Source organism: Physella acuta, unplaced genomic scaffold (assembly GCF_028476545.2).
Source record: "Physella acuta isolate Inbredline_101_S28 unplaced genomic scaffold, ASM2847654v3 ptg002586l, whole genome shotgun sequence".
NCBI lineage: Eukaryota > Metazoa > Mollusca > Gastropoda > Physidae > Physella > Physella acuta.
This window is the reverse complement of record NW_026734044.1, coordinates 13114-35283: the sequence shown is the minus strand read 5'-3', so window position 1 is coordinate 35283 and position 22170 is coordinate 13114. Positions and strand designations below refer to the sequence as shown.

The window sequence follows — 22170 nt, the reverse complement described above, 5'->3', positions numbered from 1 at the left end:
ATGTATATATATGCATGTTTTGTGTATATATATATATATATATTTACATGTGTGTCTAAATGTATATTCATTGAATATATATTTGAATGTATATTCAAATATATATATTTGAGTGTAGACGAAAGACGCTCAAGTAAAATAATATCCTTCAGAATATTATAATTATAAGTTTTTTTCTTCTACCCCAGCAAACAGAAGGATATATATATACACACATATATATAATTTATATTTACAAATATATATTATATAAGAATTAATATATATATTCATAATACATATATATATATATATATATATATATATATATATATATATATAAGTATATATATATATATATATATGTATAAATAAATAAGTTATATATATAGATATATTCATATATAATGTATTTATTATGTAAATATATGTATATATCAGTGTGCGTATATAAAGGTATGTATATATGTTCAAATATATTTATTTGTTTGTTCGGATACATATATATCTGTTGTGTGTATTAAATTGCGCTCTTCTGTCAGTTTTTTCATTTGACGACAGTCGGTTAAGGTACTGGCCCCAGCCTAAAGATATTAGTAGAGTCTTCATAATGTGATGCCATGGGCTAGCAAAAAATAAATGAAGAAAAATCACATAGCAGGACAAATTGACATTTTACATGCTTTCAAACTTAAACTGAAATCAGAAAATGATGTGAAATTCATCTTGTGTATATAGAAAAATAAGCATTGTGCCAAAATCCTAATCATTGGTATTAAAAATGACATCAGCTTAATTTAAAAACTGGAAATTGTTTTGCCCTGCCGGATGAGATACCGGTAGCAGACACAGGGTTCCAGGCTGATGAAAGAAAGCGGTATACTTAAAGACAAAAGAATACCCTGTGTTAAAGCGGAACCAGCTAAGATTAAAGCTTAAAGTAAAGGCCTGCCCTGTCGCAGAATGTTAAAGTGGCCGGTGAAAGATCCCCGCGCCAGGCTAAAAGCAAGCTGTACACTTATTACTTAACGAGGGCTTCTTCAGGTCTTGTCTGTAGGACAATTCAGTCACAATAACAGGCAGACCAGGCCAGCCCTGGATATAAGCTAATTCATTTTATGCGCTGCTTCGACAGTCAATGAATATGGAGCTGCGGTCAGACTTTCAAACAAACCGCCTGAGTATTTAAAATGGGAAACAATATTTATTAATATTATCACCAACTAGATCTAGATTATATAGGCTACAAGGAAACCCAGAACCAGACTGGAAAGAAGTAAATTTACTCCCACTAATGATGACTTATCACTAATACTAATAATTAAAAAAAATGTTTAAAAAAATTAATTGCTCAAACCTAATAATCATTACAATCAAGCATCAAGTCTGATAGCCAACATTGGACCTAAAATCTAGATCTATTAGTTTTTACTGAACTAAATCTTATGTTATTTACTAATAATTACTAATGCATTTAATTATTAATACCTAGGCTACTCATTCCTACAGAATCTAGAAATTCTAGATCTAGACTCTAGAGAAATACTGGCGTCCCAGGCCAACCTAACCTTTTAAGCAACATCCTTAATTAGCATTTAATTAACCATGGATCGCCTGCCTTTTTTTTTTCACCGTGAAATTATTATTGTAATTTTTGAAACAGTATTTTGAATAGATCTACCCTCCTGTTTATATTATTTTAGTTAAGCTAGAGCGTTAGATCTAGAATTCTAGATCGTCGCCTAGTTGCGTGTTTTAAAATGAAGCCAGAATATTAATAGACTGAAAATAAATGTGCCAGTTGTCGTGGGAAAAGGTTAAAAGAATAATTAATAAATGAAAAGCATTGAACTATTTCTCAAACATTAAATTAGTAGACTTGTAGGCGGCTAGATCTAGATCTATGTGATGAGTTGGATTAAAATTGAATGAATTCGTGCAGAATGTTTCGGAAGGAGTGAGTGAGCGGGAGACCCAAAAAAGTTAAAGTATCGCCTTTCCGATAGATCATTTCACATGAAAGCGATAGTTAAAGGACAGGTCGGATGCAGGGGGCACCTGGTTTTCTGATTTTAGTCAAGGAAAATGGGGAAAATGTATTTATTTTGTATTTTACAACGCGCGATGCTCGAAAATTAGTAGCTCAGGGAAGTCTACCGGTGGTTACCGCCTCAGGTTAAAAATAGCGACCAATGGCTGTAGAGGGAAAAAAAGGCACATAGTATTCGATATTAAAACAATGTTTCGCTTTTGTGGAGATTTAGGGCGTTTTTTATTATTGAAATAATATGAGGAAAGCAGTGAAATCATTATTGTAGCCAGAAAAGGACGAATAACTGCTGATTTCGTTTGAGTATATTTATAAGCCCCAATTTTCTCACACAGATGTCTACGGCCATACCACGTTGAAAATACCGGTTCTCGTCCGATCACCGCAGTCAAGCAACGTCGGGCGTGGTTAGTACTTAGATGGGTGACCGCTTGGGAACACCACGTGTTGTAGACTTTTTTTCATCTTTTGTCTTTTATTTTTTGCCCCACTGGACACCTATTCTTACCACCTGCACTCTTTCCTAAGTTCACCACATACCTGTGAACACTTTTGTAATATCGAAATATTTTTTGTTTGTTTCTTTTGTGCCTTCACGGTAGGCTACCTCGATCCTACCCACCCATGGAAACAAACCCCTTAAAAACCAACAAAGGAAAGATGACCACTCTGCCCAAATTAAATAAATAAACTAAGTAGGCTACAACCTAATAATTAGAAGTAACTCAGTAAGTTAAATAAGGGGTAGGTATGGAAAACATTCGTGTAGGGGTTACAACCACTCGAGCTAATTCGGAAACGTATGGGTGGCCCTAATAAGGGCCGGATGGGTAGAACAAATGGGTGGTCCTGGGTTGAGTTTAACCGCCGAAGCCGTACAGGGTGCGACCTTGACGTTTCAGAGCATAGACGACATCCATAGCAGTGACGGTCTTCCTCTTGGCGTGCTCAGTGTAGGTGACGGCATCACGGATGACATTTTCAAGGAACACCTTGAGGACACCTCTGGTTTCTTCGTAGATCAGACCAGAGATACGTTTGACACCACCTCTGCGAGCAAGACGACGGATGGCTGGCTTGGTGATACCTTGGATGTTATCACGCAACACCTTCCTGTGACGCTTGGCGCCTCCTTTGCCGAGTCCCTTACCACCTTTGCCTCGGCCAGACATATTGAATTTTTCTTCTTTGTTGATGAAGGAGTGTTCGAAAAACGCCGTCTGCAGAGAAACTCGCTCCTTATATACGGTCCTGGGCTCGAGTTCGTTCAATATGGCGGACACCGCCCAACCAAAAGCGGTCGGCGAATGAGCCAGCCAATGAAAAAGCAGCTTGCCGTGTCGACTGGAATGTTGCTGGCTTGTCGGCTAACGGTGTCGTTTTCAAAGTCATTTTTTCACCTATTCTGCTATGCGACCCTTGGATAAAAAATAAAGAGTTTCATTGCCCACACGTGTAGGCATAGAAAAGATCCACGTTTGTCATGTTAAAATATGATATTAGACGTTATTTTCACCGTTTTGTGCGAATAAAACTGAAATATTTCCCTACACCTAATTATGCGAGTACGAGCGAGCTCATTATGCGAGTACGAGAGAATCTCGAACGCTGATTGGTCGAGTACGAACGAAATAATATTCTCGTACTCCGCTCCGTACTCGCAGTGGTTTGTTTACATCGTGAAACGAATAGGTTAGTTAGGCTTCTAATAATTAAATAATCTATGGCGTGTAGTCGTTAAGAATAATTTCTGCTCTCCGATTAAGATCTAGATATCTAGCTCTAACCCTAAAGGGTTTTTCTTTTTTTTTTTTTATATATATATTTTAAAAAGCAATGGATAGGGTGGTGGGTGGGTGAAAGAAAAATATAAAATTTATTCTCTCCTTTCTTCACATTTGAGATAAATAAAACAATATCAACAGCATGCATACACGAATTCAAATAGCAATGTGATGTGTGAGTTGAATTAAAGAGATAAATGAATAGAACCTATTTCCCGCATCCCCCAGAATAATACTAATAGATGTAGTAGTAGTAGTAGTAGTAGAGTGGCAGACATGGGCAGGGGGTGTAGTGGGTGGGTGGGTGGAAACTCGTGAGGTGGGGGACCTTCACTGCTAATCTGAACGTTGTCAGGTGGTCCTAAAAAGGACCTTGGTTGAGGACAGGGGGTGGTGGTTTGGGCTTAAAAGAAACCTCTTAAGCACGCTCACCACGGATACGTCTGGCTAGCTGGATGTCCTTGGGCATGATGGTGACACGCTTGGCGTGGATGGCGCACAGGTTGGTGTCTTCAAACAGACCGACGAGGTAAGCCTCGCTAGCCTCCTGCAGGGCCATGACAGCGGAGCTCTGGAAGCGAAGGTCAGTCTTGAAGTCCTGGGCGATTTCTCTGACCAGGCGCTGGAATGGCAGCTTGCGAATGAGCAGCTCAGTGCTCTTCTGGTAACGACGGATTTCTCTCAGGGCGACGGTTCCAGGCCTGTAACGATGGGGCTTCTTAACACCGCCGGTGGCTGGTGCTGACTTTCTGGCGGCTTTGGTGGCCAGCTGTTTACGTGGGGCTTTGCCTCCAGTAGATTTTCGGGCGGTTTGTTTGGTACGAGCCATCTTTTTTTTTTTGAATGATCTTAACTGACTGTTAAGGAAATGCGGCAGCTCAGCGCTGCTGGCCCTTTTATAACCGTCCGCCAAACCCTTAGCGCAACGAAGCTCTCCCATTGGACGAGTACGAGTTTAACGACGCTGATTGGCCAGTAGCAGCCACACAACGTTGAGACAGCGTCGACATAGCAGATTATTTTTAGACACGGTATCCAGCCGAGCGATCTATTAATAGCAGACAGGGCCGATAACACAAAATATTCTTCGTTCAAATGAAATCCTTGGTTGTGCCGCTTGTCAATGGAATCCGGTGTGTTTGCTTCTGTCGTCTTCAATGAATTATGAATGTGTGTGTGAGTGATTAGAAAAGAACCCAACATAGACTGCCTGAAACAATTTAGATCTAGACCTAGTCTATAGACCTAGGTAGATATTCTGACCCGATTCGACCGCCCGATCGGCGGTATTTACACAGTGTGTAAATAAATGAGGGGGAAGGATTAATAAAAACATATTTGGTTTTAAAAAGAAGAAGATATAAAATAAAAAGGGTAGACTAGCGGTAGGTTAAAGAATAGAATTTTAAAATAACGACCACCCTTATTTGTTGTAGACAGGGGTTAAACGGAGCACATTTAAAGAAAAATAGATTCTATTTTCATTTGTATCTATGAACGAATACCCCTAAAATATGTCCAGTTACTACTATTAATATGACCGCCCCCTCCCTGTTCTGCTCGTGTAAACCAGTGTAAGTATTATACATCTATAATAATGATCTCATACTGCTAGTGATTGACATGTTGATACGTTATTAATAAAGTTTGAAACAAGTAGGGTAGGGTAGGGTAGGGTAGGAAAACTCGATTTTTGTTCATTGACACACAACGAAAGCTAATTGGGTAAACTTTGGTTGTCCTGAAAAGGACAGTAGTAGGCTAGGTGGACAGTGGGCAGCAGGGTGACACTGTTTAGCTCTTGCCACCGGGTGTCTTCTGTGACTTCTTGGGCAGAAGCACGGCCTGGATGTTGGGGAGGACACCACCCTGGGCGATGGTGACACCCGACAAAAGTTTGTTCAACTCTTCGTCGTTACGGATGGCCAGCTGGAGGTGACGAGGAATGATTCTTGTCTTCTTGTTGTCTCTGGCAGCGTTGCCGGCCAACTCGAGCACTTCAGCGGCCAAATACTCGAGGACGGCGGCTAGGTAGACTGGGGCACCAGCACCGACACGCTCAGCATAGTTTCCTTTCCTCAACAGACGATGAATACGTCCGACTGGGAATTGAAGGCCTGCCCTGGAGGAGCGAGACTTGGACTTTCCCTTGACTTTACCGCCTTTACCACGTCCGGACATTGTGAGTTGGTTAGGAGCGAGAAGAAATACAGCGACTAACAGCGATACGGCTGCAGGCGATGAATGAAGACTTAACGGCGAGATCGGCCCTTTTATACGAAACGGCGAGGAAATCCGTTCGTCACCAAGCGAGCGTTCTGATTGGCTGCGCAGCGGCTTGGCGTTCGTACTCGTACTCGTACTCTCCAAATTTCCTCGCCGTTTCATATAAAAGGGCGGCCGGCGGTCGGTTCGCCTCATTTCTGTTCAAGCCATTGAAAAGAAAACAACATGCCACCTAAAGTTTCTTCCAAGGGAGCCAAGAAGGCCGGTAAGGCTAAAGCCGTACGCACCGGTGACAAGAAAAAGAAGAGGAGGAGAAAGGAAAGCTACAGCATCTACATTTACAAAGTCTTGAAGCAGGTGCACCCTGACACTGGCATTTCCTCCAAGGCCATGTCCATCATGAACTCCTTCGTCAACGACATCTTTGAGCGCATTTCAGCTGAAGCCAGCCGTCTTGCCCACTACAACAAGCGCAGCACCATCACCTCCAGGGAGATCCAGACCGCTGTCCGTCTCCTCCTGCCCGGTGAGCTGGCCAAACACGCCATCAGTGAAGGCACCAAGGCTGTCACCAAGTACACCACCAGCAAATAAACACAACAGCAAACAACCACCTGGCTTGCTTGTTGTGGCTCTACTACTCGGCCCTTTTCAGGGCCTCCACCCATTCCCAATTAGCTCGGTTTGGTTTACATTGAACGAGTTTTCCCTCCCTCCCTCATCCACCCACCCACTCTGTGTAGCTGCCATGTTACAGTTTTTTTTTTTTGTTTAGTCATTCTTTTCTTTAATAAGTAGAGATAGATATACATACATACATAGGCCTACATAGTAATATGCCTATCCCAACAACTGCACACACTATTCTCTTAACACATTTCATGCTAATTCTATCCTTTAAACTAGACATAAAAAGGCCACATACTTATTACTGGGTGGCTCCTTTTTTTTAAAAACACTATTTCATTCTGCATCTCACACAGGGCATCAGCACACCTCTATGCATATCATTTATTGTGTGTTGTTTGGCATAGATCCAAGGGATGAATGGGATTTAATAGTTTTAATTCAGATTATAAGGCTGGCTGTTGTAATAGGAATTATTAGCCAACACTTTGATTCTTATCACCAGTGCTAACTGCCATTTTCATTACAATACATCCATTCTGGTGGGTTGGTTTTTTTCTGTCTTCATTATATATGTTGAACATAACTGTGTGAGTGTGGCTTTTGGTGTTTTTATTATTTTTGTTTTTCTTTCATTAAAGCTACCATGTCAGATTGCTAAGGCATGCATCTGCCACCATTTGTTCACTGATATACTTTTTTCCTACTACCATCATATCATATGATTCTTTTGGTTTTGTCTTTTGCTAGGCCTGGCTTGAAAATGAGTTGGTTACACTTCTGCACAACATACATTCTCTTTAACAAGACAAAACAACAATTAAATACTCTGAACTTTTTTTTTTTATTATCATATATATACTTTTTTTTTTTTCAAAATACAGAAAATAAAAAATAACATGAGCTCAAGTACACAGCTTTCAAGAAGTTCATGGTTTTCTTTGCCAGCCTGCACAATGATTTCAGCACAGATTAAATTTAAACAATCAAAAGGAGGTTGATCTCTTACCGGCTGACGAGAAAGTTTGCGCAGAAGCATCATTTCTTAAGCCCCTGGTCAGTTGGAGTTGTAAAATGATGAGGTTTTCTTAACATTTGCCCTGGGGCATACATTTATGGTCCTGGTACTAGTTCTATACTGACAAGGATTCTTTCAAAGCAACTTGAGCCCAAAGGGAAGTATTTATATGCCTGCAACATAGCTGTGATTAATAAAGAATGAATTTCAATGCAAAAAATAATAATTTGAATCCCTGCAAGCTCCTTTCACATAAACCAGAGAGAAAAAAATGTATGCCAGTCTATAACATATACAATATAAATAAATTAGATTGAATATAAAGATTTTTTTTATTCCTCTCATTAGTTCAACCCTTCTCTTTTTATATAAACACCCAAGGCAGACGCTTGAGTAAATTAATATCCTTCCATATATTATAGAAGCATAAATAAATATGTGTAAAAAGTATTTCATATATGTATATATTTTTTTAAATATATATATATATATATATATATATATATTTTTATATATATATTTATTTATAATGTAAAAATATTGAATATATATACATAGACGAATATTGTATATATGTCTATATATACGTATGTATATATATGCATGTTTTGTGTATATATATATATATATATTTACATGTGTGTCTAAATGTATATTCATTGAATATATATTTGAATGTATATTCAAATATATATATTTGAGTGTAGACGAAAGACGCTCAAGTAAAATAATATCCTTCAGAATATTATAATTATAAGTTTTTTTCTTCTACCCCAGCAAACAGAAGGATATATATATACACACATATATATAATTTATATTTACAAATATATATTATATAAGAATTAATATATATATTCATAATACATATATATATATATATATATATATATATATATATATATATATATATATATATATAAGTATATATATATATATATATATGTATAAATAAATAAGTTATATATATAGATATATTCATATATAATGTATTTATTATGTAAATATATGTATATATCAGTGTGCGTATATAAAGGTATGTATATATGTTCAAATATATTTATTTGTTTGTTCGGATACATATATATCTGTTGTGTGTATTAAATTGCGCTCTTCTGTCAGTTTTTTCATTTGACGACAGTCGGTTAAGGTACTGGCCCCAGCCTAAAGATATTAGTAGAGTCTTCATAATGTGATGCCATGGGCTAGCAAAAAATAAATGAAGAAAAATCACATAGCAGGACAAATTGACATTTTACATGCTTTCAAACTTAAACTGAAATCAGAAAATGATGTGAAATTCATCTTGTGTATATAGAAAAATAAGCATTGTGCCAAAATCCTAATCATTGGTATTAAAAATGACATCAGCTTAATTTAAAAACTGGAAATTGTTTTGCCCTGCCGGATGAGATACCGGTAGCAGACACAGGGTTCCAGGCTGATGAAAGAAAGCGGTATACTTAAAGACAAAAGAATACCCTGTGTTAAAGCGGAACCAGCTAAGATTAAAGCTTAAAGTAAAGGCCTGCCCTGTCGCAGAATGTTAAAGTGGCCGGTGAAAGATCCCCGCGCCAGGCTAAAAGCAAGCTGTACACTTATTACTTAACGAGGGCTTCTTCAGGTCTTGTCTGTAGGACAATTCAGTCACAATAACAGGCAGACCAGGCCAGCCCTGGATATAAGCTAATTCATTTTATGCGCTGCTTCGACAGTCAATGAATATGGAGCTGCGGTCAGACTTTCAAACAAACCGCCTGAGTATTTAAAATGGGAAACAATATTTATTAATATTATCACCAACTAGATCTAGATTATATAGGCTACAAGGAAACCCAGAACCAGACTGGAAAGAAGTAAATTTACTCCCACTAATGATGACTTATCACTAATACTAATAATTAAAAAAAATGTTTAAAAAAATTAATTGCTCAAACCTAATAATCATTACAATCAAGCATCAAGTCTGATAGCCAACATTGGACCTAAAATCTAGATCTATTAGTTTTTACTGAACTAAATCTTATGTTATTTACTAATAATTACTAATGCATTTAATTATTAATACCTAGGCTACTCATTCCTACAGAATCTAGAAATTCTAGATCTAGACTCTAGAGAAATACTGGCGTCCCAGGCCAACCTAACCTTTTAAGCAACATCCTTAATTAGCATTTAATTAACCATGGATCGCCTGCCTTTTTTTTTTCACCGTGAAATTATTATTGTAATTTTTGAAACAGTATTTTGAATAGATCTACCCTCCTGTTTATATTATTTTAGTTAAGCTAGAGCGTTAGATCTAGAATTCTAGATCGTCGCCTAGTTGCGTGTTTTAAAATGAAGCCAGAATATTAATAGACTGAAAATAAATGTGCCAGTTGTCGTGGGAAAAGGTTAAAAGAATAATTAATAAATGAAAAGCATTGAACTATTTCTCAAACATTAAATTAGTAGACTTGTAGGCGGCTAGATCTAGATCTATGTGATGAGTTGGATTAAAATTGAATGAATTCGTGCAGAATGTTTCGGAAGGAGTGAGTGAGCGGGAGACCCAAAAAAGTTAAAGTATCGCCTTTCCGATAGATCATTTCACATGAAAGCGATAGTTAAAGGACAGGTCGGATGCAGGGGGCACCTGGTTTTCTGATTTTAGTCAAGGAAAATGGGGAAAATGTATTTATTTTGTATTTTACAACGCGCGATGCTCGAAAATTAGTAGCTCAGGGAAGTCTACCGGTGGTTACCGCCTCAGGTTAAAAATAGCGACCAATGGCTGTAGAGGGAAAAAAAGGCACATAGTATTCGATATTAAAACAATGTTTCGCTTTTGTGGAGATTTAGGGCGTTTTTTATTATTGAAATAATATGAGGAAAGCAGTGAAATCATTATTGTAGCCAGAAAAGGACGAATAACTGCTGATTTCGTTTGAGTATATTTATAAGCCCCAATTTTCTCACACAGATGTCTACGGCCATACCACGTTGAAAATACCGGTTCTCGTCCGATCACCGCAGTCAAGCAACGTCGGGCGTGGTTAGTACTTAGATGGGTGACCGCTTGGGAACACCACGTGTTGTAGACTTTTTTTCATCTTTTGTCTTTTATTTTTTGCCCCACTGGACACCTATTCTTACCACCTGCACTCTTTCCTAAGTTCACCACATACCTGTGAACACTTTTGTAATATCGAAATATTTTTTGTTTGTTTCTTTTGTGCCTTCACGGTAGGCTACCTCGATCCTACCCACCCATGGAAACAAACCCCTTAAAAACCAACAAAGGAAAGATGACCACTCTGCCCAAATTAAATAAATAAACTAAGTAGGCTACAACCTAATAATTAGAAGTAACTCAGTAAGTTAAATAAGGGGTAGGTATGGAAAACATTCGTGTAGGGGTTACAACCACTCGAGCTAATTCGGAAACGTATGGGTGGCCCTAATAAGGGCCGGATGGGTAGAACAAATGGGTGGTCCTGGGTTGAGTTTAACCGCCGAAGCCGTACAGGGTGCGACCTTGACGTTTCAGAGCATAGACGACATCCATAGCAGTGACGGTCTTCCTCTTGGCGTGCTCAGTGTAGGTGACGGCATCACGGATGACATTTTCAAGGAACACCTTGAGGACACCTCTGGTTTCTTCGTAGATCAGACCAGAGATACGTTTGACACCACCTCTGCGAGCAAGACGACGGATGGCTGGCTTGGTGATACCTTGGATGTTATCACGCAACACCTTCCTGTGACGCTTGGCGCCTCCTTTGCCGAGTCCCTTACCACCTTTTTTTTTTTTTTTTACGTCTCAGTATTGTAGATTTTACTTTCAGCGAGCCCAGCCAATGAGTGGTGGCAGTAGCTGATTTTTACTACGTTCATCATGCGACATAAGAAGACTGATGCAGATTTACAATATAAACTATTCCTGAAACTTTCATTCTCAAAATTTTTTACATGTTATTTACAGAATAAAATATGTATTTTATAGGGAGGGGGGGGGGTTATTTCATGGGCCAAAAGCAATTTGCTGTTTCTGAAAATTAAAGTTATAGTTGGGGCAATATTTGGCTATAATAAATAAAAGTGCTGAGTTATGGTAAACTTTATATTTAACAAAATTTGGCTTCGAAGGTTGGTCTAGGCTTCCTAAAGGGGGGGGGGGGGTACAAATAGTTATGTATGAAGTATACAGGAAAACATGATATGTTATGTACAATAGGTAGTTGCTATTTCTAAATAATAAGGTTGAAAAGGGGACAATATTTGTCTATGATAAATAAAAGTGGTGAGTTGTAGTAAACTTTATATTAACAACATTGGCTTCAAAGGTTTGTCTAGGCTTCCTAAAAGAGGGGAGAAGTACACATAGTTATGTCTGAAGTATACAAAAAAAAAACATGATATATTATGTACAATAGGTAGTCATTTGCATTCACACTTTCCATTTGTGCCTATTATCTGCAAACAGTCTTCATTTTTTTTTTTTTTTTTAAATTTTTTTTTTATTTTATTTTATTTTATTTATTTTTTTTTAATCAAAAATTTTAAAATAATTAAACTTCAAAACAAACTTATTAATTAATTTGAGTAGGTAATGTACAGAGATGATCGATAAATCAAATATCTTGAACGTATTTGAATTACATAAAAGGACAAATTTATAAGAGGGGAGCGGTGGTGGGTCAGTGAGGGGGGTGGGTGGTGGGTGGGGGTTGGTTGGGTAAGGCGACCTAGATAGCGTGATCGTTTTGCTACGCTGAGTAAACAAAAATCGTTCACTGGGAAAAACACGTTGTGTGAATACGTTACTGACTAGAACACATAGATTTGAACCCGCGCCGAGTGGGATAGCAATCGTGTACCCAACCACTCGACCATATCGTCCCTTACCACCTTTGCCTCGGCCAGACATATTGAATTTTTCTTCTTTGTTGATGAAGGAGTGTTCGAAAAACGCCGTCTGCAGAGAAACTCGCTCCTTATATACGGTCCTGGGCTCGAGTTCGTTCAATATGGCGGACACCGCCCAACCAAAAGCGGTCGGCGAATGAGCCAGCCAATGAAAAAGCAGCTTGCCGTGTCGACTGGAATGTTGCTGGCTTGTCGGCTAACGGTGTCGTTTTCAAAGTCATTTTTTCACCTATTCTGCTATGCGACCCTTGGATAAAAAATAAAGAGTTTCATTGCCCACACGTGTAGGCATAGAAAAGATCCACGTTTGTCATGTTAAAATATGATATTAGACGTTATTTTCACCGTTTTGTGCGAATAAAACTGAAATATTTCCCTACACCTAATTATGCGAGTACGAGCGAGCTCATTATGCGAGTACGAGAGAATCTCGAACGCTGATTGGTCGAGTACGAACGAAATAATATTCTCGTACTCCGCTCCGTACTCGCAGTGGTTTGTTTACATCGTGAAACGAATAGGTTAGTTAGGCTTCTAATAATTAAATAATCTATGGCGTGTAGTCGTTAAGAATAATTTCTGCTCTCCGATTAAGATCTAGATATCTAGCTCTAACCCTAAAGGGTTTTTCTTTTTTTTTTTTTATATATATATTTTAAAAAGCAATGGATAGGGTGGTGGGTGGGTGAAAGAAAAATATAAAATTTATTCTCTCCTTTCTTCACATTTGAGATAAATAAAACAATATCAACAGCATGCATACACGAATTCAAATAGCAATGTGATGTGTGAGTTGAATTAAAGAGATAAATGAATAGAACCTATTTCCCGCATCCCCCAGAATAATACTAATAGATGTAGTAGTAGTAGTAGTAGTAGAGTGGCAGACATGGGCAGGGGGTGTAGTGGGTGGGTGGGTGGAAACTCGTGAGGTGGGGGACCTTCACTGCTAATCTGAACGTTGTCAGGTGGTCCTAAAAAGGACCTTGGTTGAGGACAGGGGGTGGTGGTTTGGGCTTAAAAGAAACCTCTTAAGCACGCTCACCACGGATACGTCTGGCTAGCTGGATGTCCTTGGGCATGATGGTGACACGCTTGGCGTGGATGGCGCACAGGTTGGTGTCTTCAAACAGACCGACGAGGTAAGCCTCGCTAGCCTCCTGCAGGGCCATGACAGCGGAGCTCTGGAAGCGAAGGTCAGTCTTGAAGTCCTGGGCGATTTCTCTGACCAGGCGCTGGAATGGCAGCTTGCGAATGAGCAGCTCAGTGCTCTTCTGGTAACGACGGATTTCTCTCAGGGCGACGGTTCCAGGCCTGTAACGATGGGGCTTCTTAACACCGCCGGTGGCTGGTGCTGACTTTCTGGCGGCTTTGGTGGCCAGCTGTTTACGTGGGGCTTTGCCTCCAGTAGATTTTCGGGCGGTTTGTTTGGTACGAGCCATCTTTTTTTTTTTGAATGATCTTAACTGACTGTTAAGGAAATGCGGCAGCTCAGCGCTGCTGGCCCTTTTATAACCGTCCGCCAAACCCTTAGCGCAACGAAGCTCTCCCATTGGACGAGTACGAGTTTAACGACGCTGATTGGCCAGTAGCAGCCACACAACGTTGAGACAGCGTCGACATAGCAGATTATTTTTAGACACGGTATCCAGCCGAGCGATCTATTAATAGCAGACAGGGCCGATAACACAAAATATTCTTCGTTCAAATGAAATCCTTGGTTGTGCCGCTTGTCAATGGAATCCGGTGTGTTTGCTTCTGTCGTCTTCAATGAATTATGAATGTGTGTGTGAGTGATTAGAAAAGAACCCAACATAGACTGCCTGAAACAATTTAGATCTAGACCTAGTCTATAGACCTAGGTAGATATTCTGACCCGATTCGACCGCCCGATCGGCGGTATTTACACAGTGTGTAAATAAATGAGGGGGAAGGATTAATAAAAACATATTTGGTTTTAAAAAGAAGAAGATATAAAATAAAAAGGGTAGACTAGCGGTAGGTTAAAGAATAGAATTTTAAAATAACGACCACCCTTATTTGTTGTAGACAGGGGTTAAACGGAGCACATTTAAAGAAAAATAGATTCTATTTTCATTTGTATCTATGAACGAATACCCCTAAAATATGTCCAGTTACTACTATTAATATGACCGCCCCCTCCCTGTTCTGCTCGTGTAAACCAGTGTAAGTATTATACATCTATAATAATGATCTCATACTGCTAGTGATTGACATGTTGATACGTTATTAATAAAGTTTGAAACAAGTAGGGTAGGGTAGGGTAGGGTAGGAAAACTCGATTTTTGTTCATTGACACACAACGAAAGCTAATTGGGTAAACTTTGGTTGTCCTGAAAAGGACAGTAGTAGGCTAGGTGGACAGTGGGCAGCAGGGTGACACTGTTTAGCTCTTGCCACCGGGTGTCTTCTGTGACTTCTTGGGCAGAAGCACGGCCTGGATGTTGGGGAGGACACCACCCTGGGCGATGGTGACACCCGACAAAAGTTTGTTCAACTCTTCGTCGTTACGGATGGCCAGCTGGAGGTGACGAGGAATGATTCTTGTCTTCTTGTTGTCTCTGGCAGCGTTGCCGGCCAACTCGAGCACTTCAGCGGCCAAATACTCGAGGACGGCGGCTAGGTAGACTGGGGCACCAGCACCGACACGCTCAGCATAGTTTCCTTTCCTCAACAGACGATGAATACGTCCGACTGGGAATTGAAGGCCTGCCCTGGAGGAGCGAGACTTGGACTTTCCCTTGACTTTACCGCCTTTACCACGTCCGGACATTGTGAGTTGGTTAGGAGCGAGAAGAAATACAGCGACTAACAGCGATACGGCTGCAGGCGATGAATGAAGACTTAACGGCGAGATCGGCCCTTTTATACGAAACGGCGAGGAAATCCGTTCGTCACCAAGCGAGCGTTCTGATTGGCTGCGCAGCGGCTTGGCGTTCGTACTCGTACTCGTACTCTCCAAATTTCCTCGCCGTTTCATATAAAAGGGCGGCCGGCGGTCGGTTCGCCTCATTTCTGTTCAAGCCATTGAAAAGAAAACAACATGCCACCTAAAGTTTCTTCCAAGGGAGCCAAGAAGGCCGGTAAGGCTAAAGCCGTACGCACCGGTGACAAGAAAAAGAAGAGGAGGAGAAAGGAAAGCTACAGCATCTACATTTACAAAGTCTTGAAGCAGGTGCACCCTGACACTGGCATTTCCTCCAAGGCCATGTCCATCATGAACTCCTTCGTCAACGACATCTTTGAGCGCATTTCAGCTGAAGCCAGCCGTCTTGCCCACTACAACAAGCGCAGCACCATCACCTCCAGGGAGATCCAGACCGCTGTCCGTCTCCTCCTGCCCGGTGAGCTGGCCAAACACGCCGTCAGTGAAGGCACCAAGGCTGTCACCAAGTACACCACCAGCAAATAAACACAACAGCAAACAACCACCTGGCTTGCTTGTTGTGGCTCTACTACTCGGCCCTTTTCAGGGCCTCCACCCATTCCCAATTAGCTCGGTTTGGTTTACATTGAACGAGTTTTCCCTCCCTCCCTCATCCACCCACCCACTCTGTGTAGCTGCCATGTTACAGTTTTTTTTTTTTGTTTAGTCATTCTTTTCTTTAATAAGTAGAGATAGATATACATACATACATAGGCCTACATAGTAATATGCCTATCCCAACAACTGCACACACTATTCTCTTAACACATTTCATGCTAATTCTATCCTTTAAACTAGACATAAAAAGGCCACATACTTATTACTGGGTGGCTCCTTTTTTTTAAAAACACTATTTCATTCTGCATCTCACACAGGGCATCAGCACACCTCTATGCATATCATTTATTGTGTGTTGTTTGGCATAGATCCAAGGGATGAATGGGATTTAATAGTTTTAATTCAGATTATAAGGCTGGCTGTTGTAATAGGAATTATTAGCCAACACTTTGATTCTTATCACCAGTGCTAACTGCCATTTTCATTACAATACATCCATTCTGGTGGGTTGGTTTTTTTCTGTCTTCATTATATATGTTGAACATAACTGTGTGAGTGTGGCTTTTGGTGTTTTTATTATTTTTGTTTTTCTTTCATTAAAGCTACCATGTCAGATTGCTAAGGCATGCATCTGCCACCATTTGTTCACTGATATACTTTTTTCCTACTACCATCATATCATATGATTCTTTTGGTTTTGTCTTTTGCTAGGCCTGGCTTGAAAATGAGTTGGTTACACTTCTGCACAACATACATTCTCTTTAACAAGACAAAACAACAATTAAATACTCTGAACTTTTTTTTTTTATTATCATATATATACTTTTTTTTTTTTCAAAATACAGAAAATAAAAAATAACATGAGCTCAAGTACACAGCTTTCAAGAAGTTCATGGTTTTCTTTGCCAGCCTGCACAATGATTTCAGCACAGATTAAATTTAAACAATCAAAAGGAGGTTGATCTCTTACCGGCTGACGAGAAAGTTTGCGCAGAAGCATCATTTCTTAAGCCCCTGGTCAGTTGGAGTTGTAAAATGATGAGGTTTTCTTAACATTTGCCCTGGGGCATACATTTATGGTCCTGGTACTAGTTCTATACTGACAAGGATTCTTTCAAAGCAACTTGAGCCCAAAGGGAAGTATTTATATGCCTGCAACATAGCTGTGATTAATAAAGAATGAATTTCAATGCAAAAAATAATAATTTGAATCCCTGCAAGCTCCTTTCACATAAACCAGAGAGAAAAAAATGTATGCCAGTCTATAACATATACAATATAAATAAATTAGATTGAATATAAAGATTTTTTTTATTCCTCTCATTAGTTCAACCCTTCTCTTTTTATATAAACACCCAAGGCAGACGCTTGAGTAAATTAATATCCTTCCATATATTATAGAAGCATAAATAAATATGTGTAAAAAGTATTTCATATATGTATATATTTTTTTAAATATATATATATATATATATATATATATATTTTTATATATATATTTATTTATAATGTAAAAATATTGAATATATATACATAGACGAATATTGTATATATGTCTATATATACGTATGTATATATATGCATGTTTTGTGTATATATATATATATATATTTACATGTGTGTCTAAATGTATATTCATTGAATATATATTTGAATGTATATTCAAATATATATATTTGAGTGTAGACGAAAGACGCTCAAGTAAAATAATATCCTTCAGAATATTATAATTATAAGTTTTTTTCTTCTACCCCAGCAAACAGAAGGATATATATATACACACATATATATAATTTATATTTACAAATATATATTATATAAGAATTAATATATATATTCATAATACATATATATATATATATATATATATATATATATATATATATATATATATATATATAAGTATATATATATATATATATATGTATAAATAAATAAGTTATATATATAGATATATTCATATATAATGTATTTATTATGTAAATATATGTATATATCAGTGTGCGTATATAAAGGTATGTATATATGTTCAAATATATTTATTTGTTTGTTCGGATACATATATATCTGTTGTGTGTATTAAATTGCGCTCTTCTGTCAGTTTTTTCATTTGACGACAGTCGGTTAAGGTACTGGCCCCAGCCTAAAGATATTAGTAGAGTCTTCATAATGTGATGCCATGGGCTAGCAAAAAATAAATGAAGAAAAATCACATAGCAGGACAAATTGACATTTTACATGCTTTCAAACTTAAACTGAAATCAGAAAATGATGTGAAATTCATCTTGTGTATATAGAAAAATAAGCATTGTGCCAAAATCCTAATCATTGGTATTAAAAATGACATCAGCTTAATTTAAAAACTGGAAATTGTTTTGCCCTGCCGGATGAGATACCGGTAGCAGACACAGGGTTCCAGGCTGATGAAAGAAAGCGGTATACTTAAAGACAAAAGAATACCCTGTGTTAAAGCGGAACCAGCTAAGATTAAAGCTTAAAGTAAAGGCCTGCCCTGTCGCAGAATGTTAAAGTGGCCGGTGAAAGATCCCCGCGCCAGGCTAAAAGCAAGCTGTACACTTATTACTTAACGAGGGCTTCTTCAGGTCTTGTCTGTAGGACAATTCAGTCACAATAACAGGCAGACCAGGCCAGCCCTGGATATAAGCTAATTCATTTTATGCGCTGCTTCGACAGTCAATGAATATGGAGCTGCGGTCAGACTTTCAAACAAACCGCCTGAGTATTTAAAATGGGAAACAATATTTATTAATATTATCACCAACTAGATCTAGATTATATAGGCTACAAGGAAACCCAGAACCAGACTGGAAAGAAGTAAATTTACTCCCACTAATGATGACTTATCACTAATACTAATAATTAAAAAAAATGTTTAAAAAAATTAATTGCTCAAACCTAATAATCATTACAATCAAGCATCAAGTCTGATAGCCAACATTGGACCTAAAATCTAGATCTATTAGTTTTTACTGAACTAAATCTTATGTTATTTACTAATAATTACTAATGCATTTAATTATTAATACCTAGGCTACTCATTCCTACAGAATCTAGAAATTCTAGATCTAGACTCTAGAGAAATACTGGCGTCCCAGGCCAACCTAACCTTTTAAGCAACATCCTTAATTAGCATTTAATTAACCATGGATCGCCTGCCTTTTTTTTTTCACCGTGAAATTATTATTGTAATTTTTGAAACAGTATTTTGAATAGATCTACCCTCCTGTTTATATTATTTTAGTTAAGCTAGAGCGTTAGATCTAGAATTCTAGATCGTCGCCTAGTTGCGTGTTTTAAAATGAAGCCAGAATATTAATAGACTGAAAATAAATGTGCCAGTTGTCGTGGGAAAAGGTTAAAAGAATAATTAATAAATGAAAAGCATTGAACTATTTCTCAAACATTAAATTAGTAGACTTGTAGGCGGCTAGATCTAGATCTATGTGATGAGTTGGATTAAAATTGAATGAATTCGTGCAGAATGTTTCGGAAGGAGTGAGTGAGCGGGAGACCCAAAAAAGTTAAAGTATCGCCTTTCCGATAGATCATTTCACATGAAAGCGATAGTTAAAGGACAGGTCGGATGCAGGGGGCACCTGGTTTTCTGATTTTAGTCAAGGAAAATGGGGAAAATGTATTTATTTTGTATTTTACAACGCGCGATGCTCGAAAATTAGTAGCTCAGGGAAGTCTACCGGTGGTTACCGCCTCAGGTTAAAAATAGCGACCAATGGCTGTAGAGGGAAAAAAAGGCACATAGTATTCGATATTAAAACAATGTTTCGCTTTTGTGGAGATTTAGGGCGTTTTTTATTATTGAAATAATATGAGGAAAGCAGTGAAATCATTATTGTAGCCAGAAAAGGACGAATAACTGCTGATTTCGTTTGAGTATATTTATAAGCCCCAATTTTCTCACACAGATGTCTACGGCCATACCACGTTGAAAATACCGGTTCTCGTCCGATCACCGCAGTCAAGCAACGTCGGGCGTGGTTAGTACTTAGATGGGTGACCGCTTGGGAACACCACGTGTTGTAGACTTTTTTTCATCTTTTGTCTTTTATTTTTTGCCCCACTGGACACCTATTCTTACCACCTGCACTCTTTCCTAAGTTCACCACATACCTGTGAACACTTTTGTAATATCGAAATATTTTTTGTTTGTTTCTTTTGTGCCTTCACGGTAGGCTACCTCGATCCTACCCACCCATGGAAACAAACCCCTTAAAAACCAACAAAGGAAAGATGACCACTCTGCCCAAATTAAATAAATAAACTAAGTAGGCTACAACCTAATAATTAGAAGTAACTCAGTAAGTTAAATAAGGGGTAGGTATGGAAAACATTCGTGTAGGGGTTACAACCACTCGAGCTAATTCGGAAACGTATGGGTGGCCCTAATAAGGGCCGGATGGGTAGAACAAATGGGTGGTCCTGGGTTGAGTTTAACCGCCGAAGCCGTACAGGGTGCGACCTTGACGTTTCAGAGCATAGACGACATCCATAGCAGTGACGGTCTTCCTCTTGGCGTGCTCAGTGTAGGTGACGGCATCACGGATGACATTTTCAAGGAACACCTTGAGGACACCTCTGGTTTCTTCGTAGATCAGACCAGAGATACGTTTGACACCACCTCTGCGAGCAAGACGACGGATGGCTGGCTTGGTGATACCTTGGATGTTATCACGCAACACCTTCCTGTGACGCTTGGCGCCTCCTTTGCCGAGTCCCTTACCACCTTTGCCTCGGCCAGACATATTGAATTTTTCTTCTTTGTTGATGAAGGAGTGTTCGAAAAACGCCGTCTGCAGAGAAACTCGCTCCTTATATACGGTCCTGGGCTCGAGTTCGTTCAATATGGCGGACACCGCCCAACCAAAAGCGGTCGGCGAATGAGCCAGCCAATGAAAAAGCAGCTTGCCGTGTCGACTGGAATGTTGCTGGCTTGTCGGCTAACGGTGTCGTTTTCAAAGTCATTTTTTCACCTATTCTGCTATGCGACCCTTGGATAAAAAATAAAGAGTTTCATTGCCCACACGTGTAGGCATAGAAAAGATCCACGTTTGTCATGTTAAAATATGATATTAGACGTTATTTTCACCGTTTTGTGCGAATAAAACTGAAATATTTCCCTACACCTAATTATGCGAGTACGAGCGAGCTCATTATGCGAGTACGAGAGAATCTCGAACGCTGATTGGTCGAGTACGAACGAAATAATATTCTCGTACTCCGCTCCGTACTCGCAGTGGTTTGTTTACATCGTGAAACGAATAGGTTAGTTAGGCTTCTAATAATTAAATAATCTATGGCGTGTAGTCGTTAAGAATAATTTCTGCTCTCCGATTAAGATCTAGATATCTAGCTCTAACCCTAAAGGGTTTTTCTTTTTTTTTTTTTATATATATATTTTAAAAAGCAATGGATAGGGTGGTGGGTGGGTGAAAGAAAAATATAAAATTTATTCTCTCCTTTCTTCACATTTGAGATAAATAAAACAATATCAACAGCATGCATACACGAATTCAAATAGCAATGTGATGTGTGAGTTGAATTAAAGAGATAAATGAATAGAACCTATCTCCCGCATCCCCCAGAATAATACTAATAGATGTAGTAGTAGTAGTAGTAGTAGAGTGGCAGACATGGGCAGGGGGTGTAGTGGGTGGGTGGGTGGAAACTCGTGAGGTGGGGGACCTTCACTGCTAATCTGAACGTTGTCAGGTGGTCCTAAAAAGGACCTTGGTTGAGGACAGGGGGTGGTGGTTTGGGCTTAAAAGAAACCTCTTAAGCACGCTCACCACGGATACGTCTGGCTAGCTGGATGTCCTTGGGCATGATGGTGACACGCTTGGCGTGGATGGCGCACAGGTTGGTGTCTTCAAACAGACCGACGAGGTAAGCCTCGCTAGCCTCCTGCAGGGCCATGACAGCGGAGCTCTGGAAGCGAAGGTCAGTCTTGAAGTCCTGGGCGATTTCTCTGACCAGGCGCTGGAATGGCAGCTTGCGAATGAGCAGCTCAGTGCTCTTCTGGTAACGACGGATT

At 39.0% G+C, this 22170-nt stretch overlaps 3 non-coding genes across 3 annotated transcripts; all 3 read left to right on the top strand.

The window, feature by feature from the left end:
• Nucleotides 1-2366: 2366 nt before the first annotated feature.
• On the top strand, nucleotides 2367-2485 carry LOC131933628 (5S ribosomal RNA). The gene has a single exon (XR_009385099.1). It is a non-coding gene; the product is annotated as a 5S ribosomal RNA (ribosomal RNA).
• An 8166-nt stretch (nucleotides 2486-10651) lies between these two features.
• Nucleotides 10652-10770, top strand: LOC131933627 (5S ribosomal RNA). The gene has a single exon (XR_009385098.1). It is a non-coding gene; the product is annotated as a 5S ribosomal RNA (ribosomal RNA).
• A 9276-nt stretch (nucleotides 10771-20046) lies between these two features.
• On the top strand, nucleotides 20047-20165 carry LOC131933626 (5S ribosomal RNA). Its single transcript, XR_009385097.1, has one exon. It is a non-coding gene; the product is annotated as a 5S ribosomal RNA (ribosomal RNA).
• Nucleotides 20166-22170: the final 2005 nt, after the last annotated feature.